General features: G+C 39.2%; 1 long non-coding RNA gene across 1 annotated transcript; it reads left to right on the top strand.

Moving 5' to 3' along the window:
• Nucleotides 1-1,080: 1,080 nt before the first annotated feature.
• Nucleotides 1,081-26,641, top strand: LOC311292903. Its single transcript, XR_014627842.1, has 4 exons — nt 1,081-1,153; nt 1,689-1,739; nt 6,257-6,307; nt 25,727-26,641. It is a non-coding gene; the product is annotated as an uncharacterized lncRNA (long non-coding RNA).

Consider the following 26,641-nt stretch of genomic DNA (forward strand, 5'->3'; position numbering starts at 1 on the left):
CCCTCAACCCTCAACACCTTGAGCCTGTATATTTTGAACCACAGACATGATAGCTTTTCAGACTTTGAATTTCCATGACAAGTTACAGGTCCTTAATCCCATTCTTTGGAAATGCTTACCCCTTGTAATGTTAACACTCCCAAATTGTTATAACTCAACATGCAACGCATCCCAGACCCTTTGAAGGAAACAGCCATGGGTAGTTCGAAGAGAAATTAACCCATTGACTGGAGTCCCAACAATCAAATCAACATAACCAACCTGACCTGGCGGATCTGATGCTTCACCACGAGTAGAAGCACAAGGTTGTTCACCATCTTGTGTCATTCATGTCTATGTAGTGTTTTTTTTTTTTTTTGCAAGAAGCAGTTTCGTTTTCACAGGACTGAAAAAAAAGTCTTGAATACTCCTCTTCACACACCAGTGTGATTAAATCAACTCACTTATATTAATTTAATCAAGACTGAAGAAACCTGTGTCTGACCCAATTACAAAAGTTACAGAAATGACTATTTTCAACATTCTAAGAAAACCTAAATTCTCAGACTCTTTCCCAGGAGGCAGGATGTGGTAGCCTCATTCTCTGCTTATTTCTTTGTATCACATACACCACAACTCTTCCTGACCTTTATAAACACATACCTCTGACTTAACCTTGATAATTCCAAACATTTAAAACATGTAATTCCCTACAATTTCATATAGCTTCTTTCATCATAAGGATCCCACAGCTCTTTACAAAGAAAAAGCTACAAGAAAAAAGACCATGCAGTTCAGAAAAGTTAAAAACTAAAGCAATAAGAAAATGTCAATATTAGTGAACACTTAAACCCATACTTCCAATTTAGGAGCACAAAGCACTTTTACAATTAAAACTATAAAGCCCATGCAGGCAGACATTAAAGATCCCAGAAATAAGAAGCAAGCGAACAAAATACATCAAAAAGTAGACAACACAAATAAATAACACAACAAAATGCTGTTCAGCAAGTCTGTTTGAGGAAGCATGGCCTATTGGTAGAACTGCTTTCAGTTTCATTATGAAAAATACTTTCACTTTTGCTGATCTGATAAAGACTTGGACTTCCTTATTTTTGTGCAGATTCACTTGAGAAGTCAGTCTGAGTCGACGAGATACGTCTTGCTTTGCCAGGTATGTTTGTTATTCTTCAAAATGTTTGTAGTTTCTCATGTTACGTTAATTCATCATTTAAGGAATCTCCTCCATATTTGTTACATCCAATTTCGAGCTCTGAAGTTTGGCAGATATTAGTATAATACAGGCACTTACAAAATAGATGCAGTGCAAAAAATAAGGAACTAGGTGGAGCTACATTTGTGAATTCAACAAAAGTGCAAAACAGACTTGTGTACCTGTTTGTATTTGAAAACTTATTTTGTATCTTATTTTAAAAAAAATGATATTGAAGTTTTTAAAACTGTACGTTTTCTTGATTTCTATTTTATATGTGGTAATTGGCCATCTAAGAATAACAAGCATATATTTGTAAGATACACTCAAACATGTTCATGTTTCTGATTCAAATCCAACTTATCTATTTAAAACTGTGTTAAAACTGATTTAAAAGCAAAACAAAATCAGCCAAGCTGAGACTATCACTGTTTAGTTGAAGTAGTTTAGTTTTTGCTGATCTGATAAAGACTTGGACTTCCTTATTTTTGTGCAGATTCACTTGAGAAGTCAGTCTGAGTCGACGAGATCCGTCTTGCTTTGCCAGGTGTGTTTGTTATTCTTCAAAATGTTGACTTGTGTACCTGTTTGTATTTGAAAACTTTTGTATATAAAAAAAAAGAATTTGAAGTTTTTATAAAACTGTTTTCTTGATTTGTTTTTTAAAATGTGCTAATTGGCAATCTAAGAATACCAAGCATATATTGTAACATACACTGAAATATGTTCATGTTTGATTCAAATACAACTTATCTATTTAAAACAAGTGATTTTTAAAACCCAAAAAGTAATGACTAAAGCCAAGGTTTACAATTAGAAAAGCAAACTTTGAAGGTATGAAAAAGAGACTAACCTAAGTAGATTGGAGTAAAATAGAGAAAACATCCACAGAAAAAGGATGGCTGTTTTTTAAAAATATAGTACTCGAGGTGCAAAACAATTACATCCCAAAAGTAGACAAATCTAAAACAAAATGGCCAAAATGGTTTAATAGATCAAATTTAAAAAAAATATTTCAGCTAAAAAAGGCACTTTACAGAGCGTTTAAAAGGGACCAAAAGCAAAGTACACAGAAAGAGTACTTGGAACTGCAAACACAAGTCAAAAAGGAAGTTAGAAAGGCCAAGAGAGAGATAGAAATCAATATTGCTAAGGGGGCTAAAACCAATTCTAAAATGTTTTTCCAATATTATAACAGCAAGAGAACATTCAACGAGGAGGTTAAATGTCTAAGAGACACAAATGGCAAAATCATAGACGAAGTAAAAAAAATAGCACATATATTAAATGATTACTTCTCACAGGTTTTTACAAAGGAGGATATGGACATCATGCCCCACATGTCGACCTGTTCCTATCCAGTTTTAAATAACTTTAGCATAACAGAGGCAGAAGTGTTAAAGGGACTAGAAGCTCTTAAAATAAACAAATCCCCTGGGCCAGATGAGATCATCCCAATAGTACTCAAAGAAATGATAGAAGTAAAATTTACAAACTGCTAACCAAGATCATGCAACAGTCTGTTGACACAGGGGTTGTACCGACAGACTGGAGAATTGCAAACGTAATACCGAGCCACAAAGGGAGACAAAACCAAACCAGGTAACTACAGAACAATAAGCCTGACTTCTATTATATGTAAACTTATGGAAACTATAATAAGAATGGAAAAAAAATGGAAATTTACCTTTATGGTAACAGTATCCTGGTAGACAGTCAATAGATAACTGCAAAGCATACGACATGGTTTATTTAGATTTCCAGAAAGCTTTTGACAAAGTCCTGCATAAAAGATTTATCCTCAAACTGAACGCAGTAGGGATTCAAGGAAATGCATGCACATGGATTAGGGAGTGGTTAACATGTAGAAAACAGAAAGTATTGATTAGAGGAGAAACCTCAAAATGGAGAGAGGTAACCAGTGGTGTACCACAGAGATCAGTTTTAGGTCCTCTGCTATTCCTAATCTACATTAATGATTTAGATTCTGGTATAGTAAGCAAACTCGTTAAATTTGCAGACGACACAAATAGGAGGAGTGGCAAACACTGTTGCAGCAGCAAAGGTCATTCAAAATGATCTCGACAGCATTCAGAACTGGGCAGACACATGGCAAATGAAATTTAATAGAGAAAAGTGTAATGTACTGCACCCAGGCAATAAAAATGTGTCTAAGAAATATCATATGGGTGATACTGAAATTGAAGGAATCTATAAAAGACTGTCACAAAGACGGCCAGAGTGGGTGGCGTCAGACCAGAAGCAGGAAATAAACAATAGACAGACGGTGGATGAAATGGTAAATGCCGAGTGCAATGGTGGCACTCAGCGTTTATTAATAGAACAGAAAATAAAAAGGTTGGCACACAAAACAGGACACGGCACTTACGCCAAAATAAATATATAAACAAAACGAACTACAAAGACAAAAGGTGCACGGAGACACAAACAAACACGGTGAGTCTATAAACACTTATTATTTACGTTTTTACTCCTCTCTCTCTCACCCGTTCTCCACTCTTGAACACCCAACCACGAGTGAATAAAACGTGCATCTATTTATACTGTTGTGCTGGGATTCAATTACTAATTAATAATTCACTTGAATCCCAGCACGTGAATGAATTACGTGCATCCCAGTGCTTACATATTAAATACTTTAAATGCACGTGCAGTGATTTGTGCCCTCCTCGTGCCTAAATACAATTATACAATTTAAATACTTGTGTTACACAGACCCGTTTATATCCCGTGTACCAATCTCTATACACCAACATGAACACACAACACGCAATATACAACATGAATGCACACAAGGGCAGGGCACATTGCCACAAAGACCTAGGAGTTTGTTGACTCAGAAATGTCCTAAAACAGTTTTTGTACACAAAGACAAAAGTAGTGTTTGTGCAAGGTTAGTGCTTCAGTTGAGTTTCCAGCAACAGTGCTTTGGTTCTGCAAATACTGTACATAGTAGGAGCGGAAGATTGATAGCTCAGACACTCTTGGCACATTGCCGAATGGCCTCCTCTCTTTTGTAAACTTTCTTATGTTAATAAATTGCAGTGCAAAATAATGAGCTCGGGGATGCCACCTTGTTATTGGTGACAAGAAGCTGTTTGGGTGTCACCTCTTTTACTAGGAAATCAGACAATTACATTTCATACTGTAATTAAGACAGTAGGTATTTACTTTTTATGGATAACCAAGAACAAATCCTCATTTTTTTAAATGATCCGATTTATAATTTATGCATCCTGAAAATGTACAATGTATACAGCTCTAAAGCATTTTTCACATATAACATCAATAAATATATTTACAGATCACCTAGAAAATATATTCCTTTCAGCTAGTTTTTCATTTATTAACATTGAAAAATGGAGAGGTGGGGTCATTGCACAGGAAATGCTCAAAACACAAACAAGTTCCTCTCCTCCCATTCAGTTGCAGCAACACACAGGCTTGCAAACCAAACAAACAAATAACAGCCAAGCTGAGACTATCACAGTGAAAAAGACTAGGAGCACAGCTGCTGCTCTTCAGTCCTGAACTAGACTGAGCGAAGGAGCCATCTCCCTGCTCCTCTTAATCCAAAGCAATTTACAGAAGTTAAAGGGCAGTACTGGTTAAAATGCAAGAACCAATCTACAATGTATAAAAACTACATACAAATAGTTGAATAAATAGTAATCTACGAGTGCAGTTTAAACAAGTGAGTCTAGAGAATAGTGATAATGCGATCTACAATAAACACTGTGCTTCTGGAGAACTGTCTGGACCATCAACAAACTAACCACAGTTGCCAATGTGTTCTCTGCAAGAGCATAACCGCAGGGTTAGAGGAAGAACTGGGAAAGGATGATACATGAAGGGTCTCATTCATGCCTTGCACACAAATCCAAGAAGGGTTCTGCTTGGAAGATACAGAGTAAGCAGGGATCACACGGGGAATTTGCAGGGTTTGAATGTCGAAAAAAAATGACAGCAGGAATTGGCACCGACACCACAAAATGCGTGTAGGTTTGTTTGAATCATCTGAAAATACTACATTATACAACACCATTTAAACTTAAAGTACACACACACACGACTATGGTTTACACTTATTTCAAGATAAATTTAGCAAAAAAAAAATATAAAATCACTGGGAGCATACAAAAATGGTTTACTATTTAAATAGATATTTATGTTTCACCTGGCCATTAATAAAAGATAATGAATAGCTTACTATATTTATAAACAATTAATAGAAAGAGAAATCAAGCTTATAATGTGTTTATTACCTGGTTAACAGTTAATTGACACCCCTAAAATAAAGCGTGACCCAACTATAAGTCTCAAATGTGCAGTTTTGAAAGACACACACATAATAGCAAAATATAAGACCTCTGGTAGTACACTAAAGTTCTTTCCTCAACTTCCAGGAAGTCTCTTACTGCTTTGCTTCCCAGCTCTTATCACCCCAGTAGTGTGTTAGGTGGCAAAGTCATTTAGTGGCTGCAATGCAGATCAGTCATGAGGGGAAGCGGCTGGTTGGTTACTGACAGGAAAGGCATCCCTGAATAATTGCAATATCATTTCCTCATTTCTTCTTTTAAGAGTCTTTTGGCTAATTTGATTTGCAATATGCAGTTGTCAAGCTGTTATTTTTACAAGCGCACTAGTATTGCACCATTATATATGCTGCCTTAATTACTATGGTCAAATCTCCCATTTACAGAACACATGGCTGCGACTAGTTATTGGGATAACATACCAGAAGCTACTGCATTGTCAAAAAGTAATGTCTTGCTATTCAGTTGACTCGTGATCTTGTGGACTTCATTAAAAAGAGACACTTCACACAGTGTGGCAAGAGTATGAAATGAGTTACCTAGTCATGTAAATATAGATTTGAACAAAACATTCCCATGTACTGTGCATCTGGATACTCGCTCATATTTGGCTCGACTACACCTTGAATAATTCTGTCTCGTTCACCTGTAATCTAACCCTGTTTAGTTGAAGTAGTTTAGTTTTTGCTGATCTGATAAAGACTTGGACTTCCTTATTTTTGTGCAGATTCACTTGAGAAGTCAGTCTGAGTCGACGAGATACGTCTTGCTTTGCCAGGTATGTTTGTTATTCTTCAAAATGTTTGTAGTTTCTCATGTTACGTTAATTCATCATTTAAGGAATCTCCTCCATATTTGTTAAATCCAATTTCGAGCTCTGAAGTTTGGCAGATATTAGTATAATACAGGCACTTACAAAATAGTTGCAGTGCAAAAAATAAGGAACTAAGTGGAGCTACATTTGTGAATTCAACAAAAGTGCAAAACAGACTTTTATTCCTGTTCTTTTTTTATTTGAAAACTTATTTTGTATCTTATTTAAAAAAAAATGATATTGAAGTTTTTAAAACTGTACGTTTTCTTGATTTCTATTTTATATGTGGTAATTGGCCATCTAAGAATAACAAGCATATATTTGTAAGATACACTGAAACATGTTCATGTTTCTGATTCAAATCCAACTTATCTATTTAAAACTGTGTTAAAACTGATTTAAAAGCAAAACAAAATCAGCCAAGCTGAGACTATCACAGTGAAAAAGATTAGGAGCACAGCTGCTGATCTTCAGTCCTGAACTAGGCTGAGCGAAGGAGCCATCTCCCCCACTCCTCTTTTATACCTGTGCTCCAGCTAGTTAATTAACAAAAAAAAAAAACGATTTGATATTTTATTATTTAACAAAATAGTTTTCCATTGTAAAAAAAATTAGGTTATAGTCTCTGAAAATTCTACTTAAATAAAAATAGAAAATACTCTATTTAGCCTCAGCTTTCCCTCCCTCCCACCCAACCAGAATGTGGGCATTCAAAGGGGGGAGGTGGCCAAAGGGCCAGTATGCGCTGTGCACATAAGGGGGAGTGTGTGTCAGTGTGTGTGGTGTGTGTGTGTCGATTGTTCACATGGGAATGTAAGGTTTGGGTTTATTCACGTGGGAATGGTGATTGTTCAGTTAATTGTTTCATTCTTCACGTTATTGTTCACTGGGTATAAGGGGAAACGTCATGGGTTACGTATGTAACCCTAGTTCCCCGAAGGGAACGGACGCTGCGTGGTAAACGCTGTGGGGAACGCCCCCAGCGTGACGCGTCTGAAGCATGAATGAAATCAGTCAATGGAGAGATGTCATAGCGAGTGACGTCACCGACCAGGAAGCTATAAATATCCCCTGATTACAAACGCTACTAGCTTCTAAAGTCTCTGAAGCAAGCGCCCCAGGGGATGAAGGGAGTATGGCAGGACACGCAGCGTCCGTTCCCTTCGGGGAACTAGGGTTACATACGTAACCCGTGACGTTCCCCTTCAGGGACTACCGCTGCGTGGAAAACGCTGCGGGGAACGCAATACCCACGTCCCCATGCGAACAAATCCCCGTAGTGTGTGCATTAGGGAGCACAAACTGACGAGAGAACTTGGGCCCCGGGAGTGGAGCAAAAATCAAGACTTGATGAAAGTATGTGGTGAGGACCAGCCTGCCGCATCACAAACATCCTGAAGGGCTACTCCGGAGAGGAGAGCCTTAGAGGCAGCCATGCTCCTAGTGGAGTGGGCCCGTACAGCCAAAGGTGAAGGCTGACCAGCCGACTCGTAAGCAAGTGTGATGGCCTCGACCACCCACTTGCTCATTCTCTGCTTAGAAGCGGGACCCCCCTTGTTGGGAGACCCAAAGCAGACGAAGAGCTGTTAGACTTACTCCACAGGGCAGCTCTGTGGACATAGATGTCTAGGGCCCTAACTGGGCACAGCAAAATAAGCTTCTCCTGGTCCGACGTGGAGGAGGACATAAAGCCTGTAGTATGACAGGTCTAACTACATAGCAGTTGGAACCTTGAGAACATAACCTGGCCTCGGATAGAGGAAGGCCTTAGCCATGCCAGGTGAAATTCCCAGGCACGAGAGAGCCACAGAGAGAGCTTGAATGTCTCCAAACTGTTTGAGAGACGAAAACAAGCAGAAAAATAGTTTTTAGAGTAAGGAACTTCTCGAGACCTCTTCAAGGGGCTCGCTCGTGCGTACTACTGGCCTCAGCCTCAAAGAGCCACAAAGGAAGCGAGATATAAGCGGGTGTCTCCCAAGAGAAAACCCCACTCGAGGGAGAGCGTGGTAAGCAGCTAGGGCCGCCACGTACACCTTCAGTGTGGAGTGGGATAACCCCGTGGAGAGACGGACCTGCAGGAACTCCAGCACTGTACCGACCGGGCAGTTAACTGGTCCTGTTGGCGCTCTCCACGCCACGAGGTGAAAGTCCCACCTCGCGGCATATAACTTCCTTGTAGCAGGAGCTCTGGATGGAGAATGGTCTCAACGACCTCAGTCGAGAGACCCGAACCTATGGGCTGAGCCCCCTCAGAGGCCAGGCCCACAGTCTCCATAAGGTCCGAAAACCGTACTCGGGCCGGCCAGAACGGGGTTATAAGGAGTAAACCGACTCCGTCCTGGCTAACCCTTTCCAGAACTCCTAGGAGCAGAGCAATCGGGGAAAGGCATACAGGCGAGACCTCGGCCACGCCTGTAGCATAGCGTCCAAACCCAGTGGGGCTGGATGGCTGAGAGAGAACCACAGTGAACGGTGAGATGATTCTCGGGAAGCTAACAGGTCTGCCTCGGCCCGACCAAAGTGCTCCTAGAGGAGCTCCACCACCTCGGGTGAAGTCTCCATTCCCGGGGCCTCGGCCCCTGCCTCGACAGGATGTCTGCTCCTCGATTCAGATACCCCGGGAGATAAATCGTAATAGAGACCGAAATTTCCCCTGGGACCAAAGAAGGATCTATTTTTCTTTCTTGGTTGAATATACTGAGTGATAGACACAGTGCCCTGTAACGGCGCACCGGCAGAGAACGACTGGTCTGAGCACTCCAGAGCCCTCCTCAGAGGGGGCGAGCGTCCCTCGGGAAACACTCGCCGGGCCCTTCTACGCCCTGTTTAGGCAGGGTTAGTAGAACAGGCCCCTGAGGGCACCGGGAGAAACAGGGCACCCTTAAGGCAGGTGAACACAAGTCTCTCTCGGCGGTGAGCCGGGCGACCACTCATGATCGCCCCCCAATCTGTGAGGGAGCACCTGTTGATAGCAAAAGCGTCGACAAGAAGACCCCAGCAATGGGCCTTGGGCGAGGAACCAAGGTTAGTCTCACATGACTAAGCCACGTAGGCATAGCCGCGTGACCATGATCATGCGAAACGGATTTTCCCCTCGGAGAAAACCCCTTGGGTCCTGAGCCACCACTGCAGGGGTCTCATGTACAGGAGGCCAAAAGTTATTACGTTGGAAGCACCTGTCATGAGACCCAACAGTCGGAAACTGTTTCACAGTGAGTGTTCTTTTTTTTTTTTTTTCTTCTACTAGAAAATTACTAAGGGTACCCAGCCTCTCGAGGCTGGTGTCTGGAATGTTTTGAGAAGCAAACACAGTGCCCTGTAACAGCATACTGGCAGGGAACGACTGGTCTGGCCTCTCTAGAGCCCTCCTCGGAAGAGGCGAGCGTCCCTCGGGAACACACTCGCCGGGCCCTTCTACGCCCTGTTTGGGCAGGGTTAGTAGAACAGGCCCCTGAGAGCGCCGGGAGAAACAGGGCACCCTTAAGGGAGGTGAACACAAGTCTCTCTCGGCGGTGAGCTGGGCGACCACTCATGATCGCCCCCCAGCCGTGAGGGAAGCAACTGTCGTTAGCATACGCGACGACAAGGAGCTCCCAGCAAGGGTTAATGTTTGAGAAGCAAACACAGTGCCCTGTAACAGCGTACCGGCAGGGAACGACTGGTCTGGCCTCTCTAGAGCCCTCCTCGGAGGGGGCGAGCGTCCCTCGGGAAAACACTCGCCGGGCCCTTCTACGCCCTGTTTTGGCAGGGTTAGTAGAACAGGCCCCTGAAAGCGCCGGGCGCTCTAGGCTGGAGTATGGACTCAATGACCTCGGTCGAGAGACCTGATACAATGAGCTGGGCCCCCTCAGGAGCCAAGCCCACAGTCAACTCCGGACAGGGGTGAAAACCTCGGGTTCCACCACCGCAGGGAGGACCCAATGAGATCTATTTGGCAGTAGCTTTCACGCTGCCAGAAAAATCTACTAAGGGGACCAGTCTCTCGAGACTGGCCTCTGGTCAGATACACCCCTACCTTTCGCCGAGCGATCACTCATGATCGCCCCCCAATCTGTGAGGGAAGCGTCTTGTTGATAGCAAAAGCGTCGACAAGAAGTCCCCAGCACTGGGCCTAGGGCGAGGAACCAAGGTTAGTCCCACATGACTAAGGCACGTAGGCATAGCCGCGTGACCTTGATCATGCAAAACGGATTTTCCCCTCGGAGAAAACCCCTTGGGTCCTGAGCCAACACTGCAGGGGTCTCATGTACAGGAGGCCAAAAGTATTACGTTGGATGCACCTGTCATGAGACCCAACAGTCGGAAACCGTTTCACAGTGAGTGACTGGCCTAGTTTTTCTTTTTTTTTTTTTTTTTTTTTTTTTCATTACCAGAGCCTGCTCGGGGCCCACCACGGTGGGAAGGACCCCTAAAAATCGAGGCGGACGAGACCTGAATTTTATAGCGTAACCTCTTTTCGATCTTACGCAATACCCACTGAGACACATTGAGAAAATTTTTCTTTTCCACTAGAAAATCTACTAAGGGTACTAGCCTCTTGGGGCTGGCCTCTGGAATGTTTTGAGAAGCAGACACAGTGCCCTGTAACGGCGCACCGGCAGGGAACGGGGAAACACTCAGGGAAACACTCGCCGGGCCCTTCTACGCCCTGTTTTGGCAGGGTTAGTAGAACAGGCCCCTGAGGGCGCCGGGAGAGACAGGGCACCCTTAAGGGAGGTGAACTCAAGTCTCTCTCAGAGGGGACCCTTTTTTTTTTTTTTTTTTTTTTGCTGAGGTACTAGGCGGCTGGGGCTGCCCTCGCTCATCAGCCCCAAAGATACGAACTTTGAGGGGAATTTTACAGTGTTTTGAGAACAACTTAAAATGAAAGAAAATGTTCGTCAAAAAAGCACAGTTATTTTCTGTAAAATTAGGATTTTTTTACGGCATAGGATAGTTACCATCATGGTGACAAGTGGTGCATGCAGCTTGATTTGAGAGCAAATAATCCCTTTATATTGATGCGCTCATACAGCAAGTGCTTCTGTATAACATACTTTTGCTAATATGTTAGCAAATTAGAATGTTAGCAGATTAGCTTTTAAAAGCTAAGTTTATACTAATAAAAGTGTTCACATTGAGATTACATGAAAGTTTTAAGTTAATTGTATGAATTAATGTACTTTGAATTTCAGAACTTAAAAAATTTGAGGCAATTGATTGTCTTAAATGTTTTGAGTTCTGCCAACTTATTCGGTTTTACAGTGTACTTCATAGATTTGAGTTATATTAATTGAATGGACTTAGTACTATTAACTTTATTTACCCAAGTTATCTTAACAATAAGTTATTGAGTTACTTGGACACAAATCAAATATTTTTTTATGCTTAAATTGTTTGAGTTAATAAACTTAAATGATTTAAGGCAATCGGTTTCCTCAAATGGTTTGAGTTGAGCTAAATGAGCACTTTAATTTAACCGTTATCAAAAGATACAAGTAGCAGTAATCCAACCTTTTAAGTTCTGGAAAATTGTGACTTTTAAGTTAATCAACTAATTTGGCCTTATAAACCAGTAAAATCGACATATTTTCCATATTAATTTGTGAATATTTTAAATGTTTAATAAAGGGGCAAAAAGTCATAAACAAAAATCTGAAAATTCGTCGATATTTACTTTTTTTGCGCAGCAGTTGGTGTAGCCAGTTAAAATTAAAATTTTGGTGTTCAACTTTGCGTTTTAAAAAGACAACAACTGTTCATTTTTCGTTTTTCAATTAGGGGTTAAAAAAGGAAAAACAAATGGACACAAAAATAGCCTACATGGATCGTTTGGACAGAATACGAGACAGAATTCTTTATTAAATTCATAAAAGAAACAATAATTAGCCTATGAATCCGTGTATCATTCGTTCAGTCGTTTTTAATTCAATATTCAAAGTAGAAAAATGAGAAAACGGTTCATTCCCGCCCACGTGTAGAAATCGAATATTCCAGCTGTTTATACATTTTTCTACCTCAGAACGAAAAATCAAACTGAATTCTTGTTTTTCGTTTTTTGGAAAAAATGAAAAATCGAAAAAGGAACCCTTTTCTCATTTTTCTACTTTCAATATTAAATTAAAAAACGACTGATACACGGATTCTATAGGAATACTGGATTCTAAATCTCAAAGAAATGCCACAATCAAATCCTCGGAGCAGAAATGAGGGCGAAACACCCAGAAACTCCTAATATGTGTCGTTCGGGGGTCTTTCCCTGCCATTAATGCTTGGATAACACACCACTAATAATAATAATAATAATGTCTAATGCGGTGGCTGTGATATTATAACCAACGTCCGTTGCCGTGATTTTTTGAATGACTTTTTAGTCCATAAAAAGGATGTTTTAGTCGCATAACATCGGTTAATGGAAACGCCGTCATTTCGCAATTTTTATCGATATTTAGATAATAGCGCAAAACATTTGCGCAAATCTGTAATGGAAACGCTGCTACAGCCACGTACCGCACTAGACATTATTATTATTAATGGAAGGAAACGTATGCTTGTTATCCAAGCATTAATGGCAAGGAAAGACTACAGCACATATGAGGTGTTTCATGGGTGTTTCTCACTCATTTCTGCTCAAACTGAGTCTTATAACACAATAATTCGCGAATACCTTTAAAGAGACCGAGAGCATTTGCACAATATCATTAACTAGTTTATCTAATTTTACATTTAGTTCCTTTTTGCATCTGAACGTTTTTAATAGCTTTAACATGGTTGTGATGCGCTTTTCTGCATTACTGTACAGTACTTTTTATATTATCATGTTTCCCTTTACATGGTATGAAACTAAGCATAAGTGCAAGCAAGCAGCAGAGTTTCCAATGATCAATAAAACAGCATGTGCTGTAAATAAATTTAATTCATCCATAATAATAATGCCAGTTGGTTATATCAACATATGTCAAATTAAGTTACGCGATATCAACTTATTTTTATAAGTTATAAACATTAATTTGAAATAACTTAAAGCGTATGTAGTTGATTTGCTTAAATAGCATTTAAACAAAGGAATTGCAAGGGATTAAAACCCCGCCCACACGCTGTTGAAAACTGGAAAAAACGGTTTTCTTTTGATTCCCTGAGAGGAGATCGATTAGCATTGGGGGCTGGCAAAGAATTGGCAGACTGGGGGGTGGGGGTTTGTACTTTCTTGACTCTGTGGCAGCTAAAACAAGCAGTTAAAACAAAGACTGTGCAATTACATTTTGGAATTAACTTCCTTCATGTCGTTTTATTTATACACTGTAAAAAATATTGGTAACACTTTATAATAACTGCACACTATTAATCATTAATTAAGCATTAGTAAACAGTTAATTCATCATTTATAAAGCATTAATAAACATTAATAAGCAGTATATAAATACAGCTATAAATGCTTTATTCTTGATTTAAAAGCGTATCTATAATGTGTTTAATAATTGTATTGTCATACTTTATTAATGATCAATTTATCATTTCTAAATGAAGTATAGCATTATTTACAAAGCAGTTATTTAGGAGTTGCCAGCTGATTCATAAGATCCCTTAGAAATTGTAAGTAAATGTAGTAAATTCAGGTAGTTATAAAGCATTTAGTAGTGGTCAGTTAACTATTTTTGTGAGCTCATCTAAAGTGAGGACTAGTTATGCCTTGCAAAGCATGTATAAAGGATATTTAAAGACTCAGTTATCTTCTAAACAGAAAAAGGAAACAAACACAACACAGTGATATAGAACATATACATATTAACAGCCTTTAAATCTCCCTTGTAAATGCTTTACAAGGCATAACTAGTCCTCACTTTAGATTAGCTCACAAAAATAGTTAACTGACCACTACTAAATGTTTTATAACTACCTGAATTAACCCTGAATTACAGTAGAAATACATGTTACTAAAGCATTTATTAACACACTAAGTAACTATTACTATATGTCTGAATAATAAGATATATGAATGTACATTTAAATAGTTTATTAATCATTTACTTACAATTTCTAAGTGATCTTATGAACCACTGACAACTCTTAAATAACTGGTGTGTAAATAATGCAATACTTCATTTAGAAATGATAAATTGATCATTAATAAAGTATGAAAATACAATTATTAAACACATTATAGATATGCTTTTAAATCAAGTATAAAGCATTTATAGCTGTATTTATAAATTGCTTATTAATGTCTATTAATGCTTTATAAATTATGAATTAACTGTTTTCTAATGCTTAACTAATGATTAATAGTGTTATTATAAAGTGTTACCAAAATATTTTTTTGAATTTTTAAGTAAAGTTAGCATTAAATATGTTTTACAAACAATTGGTTTACAAACTCTTGGAGGTTTGGTTTCCATCATTCAGAAGAGTGGTGCTTGTGTTTAGACTTGTGTTTTACGTGATTAAATCAGGAAGATTACATTGGTTTCTTTTTAGTGCAGGACAGTTTAACAAAATGCAAAAATATAGTATATATAAACATCGCTAAAACAAAGAGTGAATAATAAAAAAGTAATAAAGTTAAAGCTGCTGATAATTTTGTTTAAATTAACTAGCATTTTCTGAGTGAAAATTGTTTCCTAGCTTTTATTTAAGTAAATCCTACTCCAATTATTAACATAAAAAATTTAACTCCTACATAAAAAAAAAAATTGAAGTTTTTTTAATTTTATTATTAATTTTATTATTTGGATCTCATTGAAATGGAAAAAAAATATTATGCTGTACCAGGACAGTGCTGCTTTAATTAATAAAGTAAACCTATATGAGTTCAGTGAATCAAGTCAAAAGATTGTGAAAAATTACAATTATGTTAAAACACAACTAACACCATCAGATTTAAGTTTTTAGATTTCGTTTTTTTTTTTTGGTTTTAATTGGTTGTGACTGGTGGTTAAGTGAACTATACTGTAGGCCTACTTGATCTAGACAGATTTCTAAAAGACATTTAAATTGTTTGTTTTATCTTATTTGTCATTGCTCTTTTTCTACTTAATGTTGTTATGTTATGGATGAGTTCAATTTATTTACAGCACATGTTGTAAACAGCACACTGTTTTATTGATCATTGGAAACTGTTTGCTTGCACTTATGCTTATGGGCGTCAGTTTGGTTTGAAATGTGGTGGGGACAGAGACGCATTCGGAAGTGCATTTTCAGAAGTGCTGGGTACAATGACGCATTCATTTTTTTTCTCTCTTTCGCGCAGGTTATGTTTTGAAAGACGATGTCCTGTAGCTCAGGCACGGCCCCACTTTTAAACAGGCCCACCCAAAACTTAAAAAAAAAAAAAAAAAAACTTTTACTATATTCTAATTTTGTCAATAATTATTAAAAAAAATCGCCAATAAGCTCATAATTTGTGCTAAAATAGTGTTTAGTTTTAAAAACCATTTAAAAAAGCTGGTTATATTTTGATGTTTCTGCGCAAGTTCAGCAGACAGTGAGGTTCGGGTTTGTTCCGATCAGAGCTCGTGAGTGGAGAGCGCATTTCTGAATATTCCGCTCCGCTCGCTCTTTCCGCAGGGTCGCTCGCTCAACCCAGATGTCCTGTTGCCTGGTTAGAAAATATGTGGAATAAAGGTTTTTTTCCTAGTCGACTAGTAGGCTAGTTGTTAATTTAAGTCATTTGTGGACAAATCGCCGCTTTATATTAATTGAATTACTTATAGCCTACAGGATAATGATAATATAATTAATACAAAACGAAATTCTGTCTGTTTGAGGTCTCTGTGAAAGTTTTAAAGCAGTCTTTTAGTGCCGCTTTCAGAGCGCTCACGTCCGTAACCGAGAACTGACACGTTGTTTTTTCCCTCATAAATGCCGACACGAAAAATTAAATTAAATTAATAGTATAATGTTTTTTTTGTTGGGTCAGACAATGATTACCAAATTTCTCTCACATATTGCTCGACATAACCACTGAAAACGGTTAAAAAAATCGAACCAAAAGTCAAATTAATATGGACGGAAGTTAAAGGGATAGTTCACTTTGAAATTAATTTTTGATATGTTTTAGCTTACCTCAAGGGCATCCAAGATGTAGGTGTCTTTGTTTCCGCAGTAGTTTCAATTTTGATATTTTTAGGTCAAACCGTTCTTGTCTGTCAGTCATATAATGCATGTCGATGGTCACTGGCTCAAAACACAAGCACAGAGTCCAAATTAAAACAATTCCCCATCGCCCAAATGAAACAATTCCCCATCATAAGTACACATTGATGGCCTAAGACACGAAACGAGCGGTTTGTGTGAGAAAACGAACAGTATTTATATCGTTTTTACCTCTTATACACAGCCACATCCAAGTGATCTGATCTGACGTGTACGCAGACTGGTGCATAGATATATACACTAGATGTCGCCTTGTCTACAGCAGTTCATTGGAACGAATGTCTTTAAGGCGACATCTAGTGTATATATCTATGCACCAGTCTGCTTACACGTCAGATCAGATCACTTGGACGTGTGCTGTTTTCAAGAGGTAAAAACGATATAAATACTGTTCGTTTTCTCACACAAACCGCTCGTTTCGTGTCTTAGGCCATCAATGTGTACTTACGATGGGGAATTGTTACATTTGGACGATGGGGAATTGTTTAATTTGGACTCTGTGCTTGTGTTTTGAGCCAGTGACCATCGACATGCATTATATGACTGACAGACAAGAACGGTTTGACCTAAAAATATCAAAATTGAAACTACTGCGGAAACAAAGACACCTACATCTTGGATGCCCTTGAGGTAAGCTAAAATATATCAAAAATTAATTTCAAAGTGAACTATCCCTTTAAGTGGTGGGTACAAAATGACTCATGAGGAAATCTGGGGTGCGTTTCCCGAAAGCATCGTTGGCCAACTATGGTCGCAAGTTCCGTCGTTACCAATAGAGTTCAATGGACATTGCAATGAACTTGCGAGTCGCGACCATAGTTGGCCAACGATGCTTTCGGGAAACGCACCCCTGGTGGGTACGCGTACCCACCGTCCCCACCGAAATCGACGCCTATGCTAGTACAATATCTTTGCTTCTGACAAGTTTCTGTAATAAATCCGTAAATCAATCACAAAACGTGTTGGCGAATAAAATTTTAAATTGTCAATTTAAAAAAAAGCAGAAACGTGTAGCCTATAAAAACCGCTTCAATTACAGTTAACAATATCTGAACTGTGCTCTTTTGCATACTTCTAATTTTCTCATGCACTTTGTCTTGTATTTCTGCAATAGATTAATTGATCTGGCCATATGTGACCAGACTAACATAATTTCTCTGTCATTTCTCTGTCTTTTTATCTCTTTAAAATATTGCTACTTTTAGAAAAAATGACAATTATGAATCAAATTATTATGAACAAACAATGAAACTGTCAAAATTCATGGCGATATAACGCACATCTCAGGTTAAATTAATTATATAAAAAAAAGGGAACATTTTGCAAAACCGAACAAAATGCGTAATTAAAATAATTGTATTATGTTTTACCAAATGTTTAATACCACTTCCCCATAATGATGTAATTAATTTTAAAAACAACATCTGTCAAACTGTCAATCAGATACCTCTTATCTGGTCATTTTTATTTTATTTTAGAAGTCATAACTGTTGATCACCCTTTATATGGATTTTGTGAATATGAATATTTAAAAGATTTACAACCTGTCGGCAAGACCTCAAGCCAACCCCGGACATTCTGAGACTAACGTGGAAAAAGCTTTATGCTTAATGCATTAAGACAGTTAAATTAAAATATTTATAAAAAATGTAATGGCAATCAGATGCGCCCAAAATATAAATGCAACGCGTTGTGCTGCAACATTACCTCACAAGAAATATCTGCACAAGAACAATCACACAAGAAATATCTGCACGAATTAAGAATCTGGGTAAGTCGCATTATTTAAGCCTTTCATTATGTTAGAATGATTTTGTGTATAAAATAAAAAAAAAATACTGCTGGGTTTTTACAGGCAGTCACGTGTATTATGCTCACACTAAATTCTCTGTTGCACTTATATAAATGCGCATTGCACGCACAATCATCTTAATAGCTGTAGCCTACAAAAAAGTTATGCGCTGGCAAGAACGTCACTTTGCTGTTTTAATAAAAGCAATGTTAAATATTCTACATGCACTCATCTCCTGGAAACCACAGCGATGACAAAGCATATATAAAAATTCGTAAACGTTGTCCATTACCCCTTTGAGTGTTTTAAGAGAAATCTTGTAAGGATTTGAGTGTGTTGTTTTTTTTTATGCGCCACCTGGTGGATATTCTGTGAAGCAAAACACATTGAGGGAATTTGTAAGTAGCGCCCCCCGAAAGCACTTGCAGAATTCTGCGAGACTCAGCGAGACGAATTGCCGAATGCCGCGGGAGAAAACGCACGTTTTTAAAGGCCACATCTGTATATATATATATATATATATATATATATATATATATATATATATATTTATTTATTTATTTTTTGGTCTGGAGGGAAGGGCCGGTGCTTTAAGTGACGATGCCGATTCGGGAGAGAGATAGCTCGCGAGCGTCTCCTCCGCCTTCGGCAACGTCACAAAACCTGAAGTTTAAGCTCAAAATATATTACCATAAGCACTAGACTGTGGTGTGTATATTATGCTTGAAACTGGTGAAGCCCAGGTCTTCGACACCTCAGTGTGAAGATCTGGGAAAAATGGTAGGCACCGGCGAGAAGGCTGAGGACGTGCCGACAGAAAACAGTCATCTAGTTTGCTTTTTATATCTAGACTCCTGCCTGTCAGTTGGCCACTCGATGCTGAGCTTTTCACAGCACGAGATAATACATCAATCAGCTCATTTTCAGCAGTATGCTGGAGTGACGAGTCTCCAGTCTTTCTGATGCGAAACTTTCGACATCCAGCTCCTCAGAACTGGATAATCTAAGCTCCTGAACATCGTGTGCCTCGATCCGGGCAGATGTAGCCGCCTCAGCGCGCGCTTCCAGAGCCGGGAGAGAGGCACTGGATCCCGCCGGAGATAGCTGAGATAGGGCGGAGCCCGTCTCAACGTCGCCGGTGAGATCCATCTGCGAACCCCAAATCAAGCGCCGCCGCTCTGCCTCAACAGAGCGGGACCCGAGCCTTGGGGAGCCCGCAGCAAACCTCTCTCCTCGAAGAGCGATCGCCGCGAGCGCAGAGTTCTAGTGGGAAAGCGCTCGCAACGCTCGCAGTCAGCCCCCTCGAGAGCTGACTGGGCATGCTGCACTCCCAAACAAGCAACACACAGTTGATGTGAATCCCCACCCGTGATATAACGAGTACAGGGGGGAACACACTTTCTGTAATGCTGCTCGCTCGTCATTTTGACACTCATATTGTTTTTTTTTTATATATATAGTGAAAAACTCCTGCCTAGATTTTCTTTTTACTCTAGAAACAGACAAACACAATCGACAGATTCAGATCACACACAGAGCGCTTGCTGAAGAGCAGAAAGCTAGTAGCGTTTGTAATCAGGGGATATTTATAGCTTCCTGGTCGGTGACGTCACTCGCTATGACATCTCTCCATTGACTGATTTCATTCATGCTTCAGACGCGTCACGCTGGGGGCGTTCCCCACAGCGTTTTCCACGCAGCGGTAGTTCCTGAAGGGGAACGGGTTGGCTGTGGAGAGAGTGTTGGTGTTTTGGTGGCGTTTGTGCTTTGTTTCTATTCTACGGATTGTGAATAGACGTGCTCTAGAAGCACTTCACTGCTGCTTTCCGCCTCCGAGTCTCTCACTTCCGCCTGTTTCAATAGCGGGCAACACCACAGATTGTCACATTTGTTAAACATTGTTCATTAACAGCAGTATATCCATAATTACACATTAGCCGCAAAGCCACAATCTAAATGCTACCGGAATTGTCCAAATATGGCATACATGTCATTCAAACACAACATGCATGTACGCTATCTCTGTCGATCTGTCGATCTATGGCTATGTTTATGGCTATGTAATATCCTGACCGAGTCTGTATTTGTAGGAAAAAAATATAGGCCTATATTAAAGCAGTTCACAATGAATAGTTTACTCTGAATTAGAATTTGGAGATGGCTTACCAACTAATGCTTGGAGGGAGGTAGAGATGGTCAAACAAATTTAAAAAGTATTTCTATGCAATAAACAATAATTTAAATCAGTTTACATGAAATCAATGCAAATAAACAAGGAATCGGCTCTAAAATGACCTGCAGTTGTCTATGGCAGTGGTGTGCAAACTTGGGGGCGGCCGGGCGCTCTCCTCTCCCCTCCCACTAAGGCGGTCGCGAATGACTAAAGAGGCATTTATGTTAAAAAAAATAATTTTTTTTTTTTTTAAAAAGAACATTTTAAATACATAAAAAACAGCTAATTAGGCCAAGTTCTTACCTTTCAAATGAGCCGTTGACAATTACTCTAGGACTGTAGAACCAGAGAAATTATGTTTGAAGCGGCGAGCGTGTCAGTGAAACTGCAGTGAACAGTGCCGGATTTCCTGGATTAATGTAAATAGCGTATTTTTTCAGAGATCTAACAAAAAAAGTCCAGATATAGCTAAATACATAAATGTTACCAAACAGTCTTAAAAGTCGGAGTGTAAACGCAGCTCTGCAGCATACAATGCCAAATCAAACACGTGAGCTTCCATGTTAGGAGATATGCACACAGGACGTGAGCTTGCGAATCAAACAATGAAAATTATTGATTTAAATGGAATAATGCACAACACAAGTGAAGCGAGTGGCGTAAATGAAGCAATCAAATATAGAAATACATTTGTTTTATTTATAGCTTGCCACACGCTGTTCGTGTCGCAGTGGACCGATCAGAAATAAGGTCAAAGGTAGCAGCTGTCAGACTGTCAGTGTCTCGCTCACGCAGAGATTACCACAGAAATAATAATAAAAAAATCTACATCAATGAGAATTTAATTATTAAAGTCGAAAAATATGTTCTTTATGATGCCAGTGTCTGTGGTTATAAAAGACACGCACATGTCAAGAAATAGCAGAACTGGAAATTGATGGCATGTCTCTCTTTATTTCACCTTAATTTTAGTCAGTGATGGGGAGCGCCACACACTGGTTTTTTATTTCTGTAAAATGATGCTTCTTTGTTTTAATAATGTTGACCAATAAAAATAATAATAATAATAATAATAATAATTAAAGCTGCAAGCAGCATTTATCGGGGTTCAAGCATTTAAGGCCTTTAAGCACATAAGCATTTAAGACATTACGTTTTATTTAGCAAGCTTTTTACCACTGAAATAACAGATGGAAAAGTCAATTTACAACCAATTTTCTCTCCTTTTTGAAGTTATAGCGCCACCTATGGTCAGATCACCATAACATTTTGCATGCTTGTTAATGATGTTATGTCACATATGCTCACCAATTTTTGTGAAGTTCTGAGTTTTCGTTTAGGATTTATAGGCTTATGAGTACGCCCATTTCCTAAAAACCCTGTTATAGCCATACGAAAAATCCAAAAGTTCAACGTTATTTAAAAAAAATTATTGATATAGAGAGTCCAGAGAATTGTCCTACATTGGTTTGGTCGGATGAAAAACCTAGGACTAGTTCGCAAAAGTAGGTTTTTAACATAATCGCGACTATGTAATGAACGATTTGATTGACAGCAGTGCTGCAGTGCAAATGCGAAATACCTTAACCTCGTTTTTGGTCGAAAAATAGTTATTGATATTCTTGGCACATTCAAGACCTCCTTTGTCATGTGGATAAGTATCTTGAGTCAATTCCGTTGTTTTTTCGAGAAAATAATGGGTAGTCTTTAGCCTGACTTTGTCATACTCATATTCTAGTCAGAATGTGAGTCTGAGACTGCTCCATAGAGCTTTCATTATGAGGCGTGTCTTAACCGAACCAGGAAAAAAACAACAACTCTGCACTCAATTGGATAGACCTACAACCGATCAGAGCAACGCAGTAAGTGGTGTATGTTGAGCACATCAAACACATCTTTCCCATAGACAAATGCCTTGATTGCGGCTCTCTGTTCATCTTTTAAAATTAATGCGCTGTAGATTTCTTTTATAACAGACGCGATAGCGGAATCTAAACATCTCACTTCTCCAGCTGTAGTCATCTTTTTTGAAAACCAATTCAACCCAAGCGCTCTTTGGTGACGTGGGTGATTACGTAACCGCAGATCATCTGTCCCTTCCTTATTAGACATTCTCTGTGTCCATCATCGATTAAAGCCCGCCCTGGCAATTTGATTGGCTCGGCCTTCTGGGAGCCGAGCATAATTACTCCTCAACGGATCGAGGCCAGACCGAACTTCCCGACCAAAAAATGTTGTGGGCGGGGCTCGGGCTGGCACCCAGGCTAGGTAGTCTTGGCAGTAACTTTCGAAAGCCCATGAGCACCGTAATACCCGTTGTCGCTTTTTGGCTTTGTTTTGGAATGCTCAAATTGAGTTCAGGTACTCTGCCTTTGTTTCGTTGCGCTTCAATATGAAATTACTGTGCCTGTGTTCTATCAAAGTGCACAAGCACAATAATAGGGCAGACAGCTGAAACCACCGTATAATGTAGACGCAGAACACAGAAGTTTGTGCTATAAATGCATTAGTCGTAATCCAGAATGCGCTGCCCTCTGATAGTTTCAAAAAGCATGCGTTTTTCGTGAACGTGAGGAGCGCGACACAATTGTTTCGTGAACGTGAGAAGCGCGACACATTCAAACACGAATCTTAGGAAGCGCCTGTGATGAGGGCTATCTGAATGTGAAAGTACAGTATATGCGTCTTTCAGATCCACCGCTATAAACCAGTCCCCGGGTCAAATGTGTGCGATTATCTGTTTATCTGATTATCGTGATAATTTTGAACGCATGCTTAGTAAGTCTTATGCCACTCTGTACCAATTGAAGATAGCTCACTCTTTACAGCTGGAGGTATTTTGTCGTGTCTAATGTATTAATAATGCCATCAGAATGCAACCAAAGCACAGGATAGCAATAAGTAGATGACTATAAGTCATTGTAAATCATACAAAATAAATGCCATGATCGCTAGAGTTTATACAGGTGTTACTATAAGGATGTTTTAATGATGATCAGCAAACCAAATATTGATAATGTGGAAGTTACTGTCTTTTGCCTTGACATGACTTCTCACTTTTTGCCAACAATACAAAGGCAGAGTACAGTAAGGTTAAAACAGTGGTCAAAAGTCAAATTTGAGCTCAAGATTTTTTTATGTAGATAATTTTCATTACTAAAACATCTAATTGCCAGATTTCCAATGTCCAGTTATTAATTAATTTGACGGGACAACTAAAAATCTTTAAAGTCATTTTTCTCAGTTCCACACTTTAGCAAGTTAAGGTATTTTGCCTTTGTAAGGCAGAGTGTTTCTTGAGGAAAAGTTGTTCAGTATGAGGAGATCTATCGTATGATATGCATATTGTGTGGATGTGTGCAACACCACTTGATAACAGATCAGTAAAATTCGTTAGCGCCAACTGGTGGCCGATTTCTTTCAAAATTCTTACAGACCTTTAGGGCCATGAGTCGAACATGCCCATCAAGTTTCGTTCTGATCGGCCTCCGTTAACCTGGTCTTATAGGTGCTCAAATTTCATTGGCCAATGGCCACCATGTTTTTTGAGATATGCCAATGTCCTCATACACATACATGGGGCCTTGGCCCAAGACACTGCATAGTGCATACCAATTTTCAAGGCAATCGGACTAAAGGTCAGGTGGTCATAGCTCTTTTTATGTTACAGCGCCACCCAGTGTTCAATCGGCGCAATTTTTTTTACTGTGACCTCAGATTGAGCTCATAGACAAGTGTCTTGAGTTTAGCGAAAATATCTCTTTCCAGTCACAAGTTATAGCCGTTTTAGTAAAAAAGGTCACGGACCATTGAACATTTTGGTTCCACTTAGCAACCGTGAATTGAAATTGAAATGTTTTTTTTTTTATGATTAATGATAGTCCCTCTCCAGAGAACCTTTCTGCAGTGGTTTGGTTCCGATCAAGCAAAAAACCTAGGAGTAGTTCGCAAAAGTAGGTTTTTGGAAAAACCCCAAATACCCGAAAATTTTCCCAGGGTGACGAGCCAATCCGAGACATGTATCTTGTCCGCCTTGAGCCAAGGATTCCAACGATGGAAGACACTTGAGCCTAAGCCTAACGGTTTAGGAGTTATGAGCCGTTTCGTACTTTTGACCGCTGTAGCGCCACCTATGGGCCAATCGGGGCGGGCCCTGGTGACGCTGTAGGCGGTGTGAGTACTACCAGCCCTGAGAGTTTCAAGTCTCTACGACTTACGGTTCGGCCTGCCCGATCAGTTTTAGAGGAGAATGTTGCATCATGGGAAAATTAACAATAACAATAGGGTTTCAGCACTACGTGCTTGAACCCCTAATAATTTTATTTCGTCTTTTCTTTTCATGTCTAGCTAAATTTTTTTGTATTTGTGTCGTTCACTCCCGATGTGCATACTATATCTTGTGAAAACCTAAAATTTAATTTCTGAACGATAATGTTTTTCAGATGTATCTGTCAGGTAACTGTTGAAACGCCAAGTTTAAACAAACAAACAAAAAAGTGTTAAATTACATGTATTTTTTCACGGATTTGTTAGAAACAACAAATAAATCCGTGAAAACTGCAATAAAAAGGCTACAAAACGTGATTGATATGTTTTCCCAACCAGTGAGCAGCCTATCCTGTTCTAACAATAACAGTGCAATGTAATGTATGCATTTCAAATAACAAAATACTTCATTCCCAAAATTAAAAAAACTGTTTTTTATTATTACTATTGGCTTAAATACATGTTACTAAACATGTAAATTATCCCGTTAAGACACATTTCACTCCACCTGTTCTGAAGCACATTTTAATTATGATGCTGATATGGATGCGTTAATGGCACAATGCAAACGAATAAGATGTTAATGAGAAAAGATGTTAGTGTGTGCTAATCTCCCTATCAAAAGAGGTGCTGTTGATGCACCAACCCGTATACTTATATAAACCTCACACAATCTTTGATCCAGGTTCCACATTCGCTGGTCAAAGGTTAGGTCACTGGGATTTTGCGTTTACTCCCAAATAAAGAAATGTGGCCCTGTGGCTCACGATGGCTCTGAAAGTCTGGCCTCCAGCTCCACAACAGCCAGGGGGTGAAGGGGGTAGCAGCTCTTTTATAGCAGGGACACGCCCACCAGTCAGTCAAGGAACAACAGCTGACCAACCCTGAGCTACGGTTCTCTGTAAACAAACCTCAGCTGGTAACGCGTCAGAGCCTGGAAGCAAGCGAGAAGCGAGTGGCGGTACACTGTCCCAGTTACATAGTAATAAAATAGTAATACTTGTTTTTTTTTTGTTCACAGCATGTCAGAAAGCGGATCAACCAGTCAAGAAGATCCTGATAACTACTCACCTGTGACTGGCGGTGGATGTTATATATATGTAATTCGTGAAAAAGACACAAATTATTACAAAGTGGGGAAGACCGTAAATCCCTCAAAGAGACTGGGAGACCTACGGACTGGGAATCCCCGTAAGATAATATTCAAACGTATTAAGAAGGTACCTGATAAAAAATGGGAGAAATATGTTCAAGACAAGCTGAACCAGCTGGGTTACCGCGTCACACAGGGTGGTGGGACAGAATGGTTTCAAATCCCAATTAAAGATAAAGGCATTATTTATGATGTGTTTGATGAACTACCCTATGAAGACCTTCCAGATCATTCTGTTGATGAGGAATAACACACATAAACTGGTTTCACTTTATACTTCAGCATATCAATGTTGAATCACAGAATTACTGACACTAGCTCAATTTTGCACAGTGCGGCTTTGTCTTTCCCTTGCATTTGATTATAAAGCTGAAAGTTATACATATTTTCATACCTATTATTAGCAATTTCAATATCATTCCCTCATCTCTTCTGTTAAGTGTCCTTTGGTTCTTTTAATTTGGAATATGCAGTTGTCAAACAGTTATTTTTACAAGCACACTAGTGGTCCATCATTATATATTCTGCTTTAATTACAATAGTCATATCTCCTGTAAACATAACCCATGTTTGTGACTAATTATTAGGACAACATAGCTACTGCATTGTCAACAAGCAATGTCTAGCTATTTAGTTGAATCATTTGCCGCTTTATGTTTCTATGAAGTTATGTAAAATACTAAAATCGCCTCTGTCATTTCTCAGAAGAATGAAGGATACTGTATGTGGCCTGTGAAGCAATGTTAATAAACAGAAACCCTATTTCGCTTTGGGTTACAACTT

This window comes from Rutilus rutilus (assembly GCF_951802725.1).
Source record: "Rutilus rutilus genome assembly, chromosome: 6".
NCBI classification, from domain to species: Eukaryota; Metazoa; Chordata; class Actinopteri; order Cypriniformes; family Leuciscidae; genus Rutilus; species Rutilus rutilus.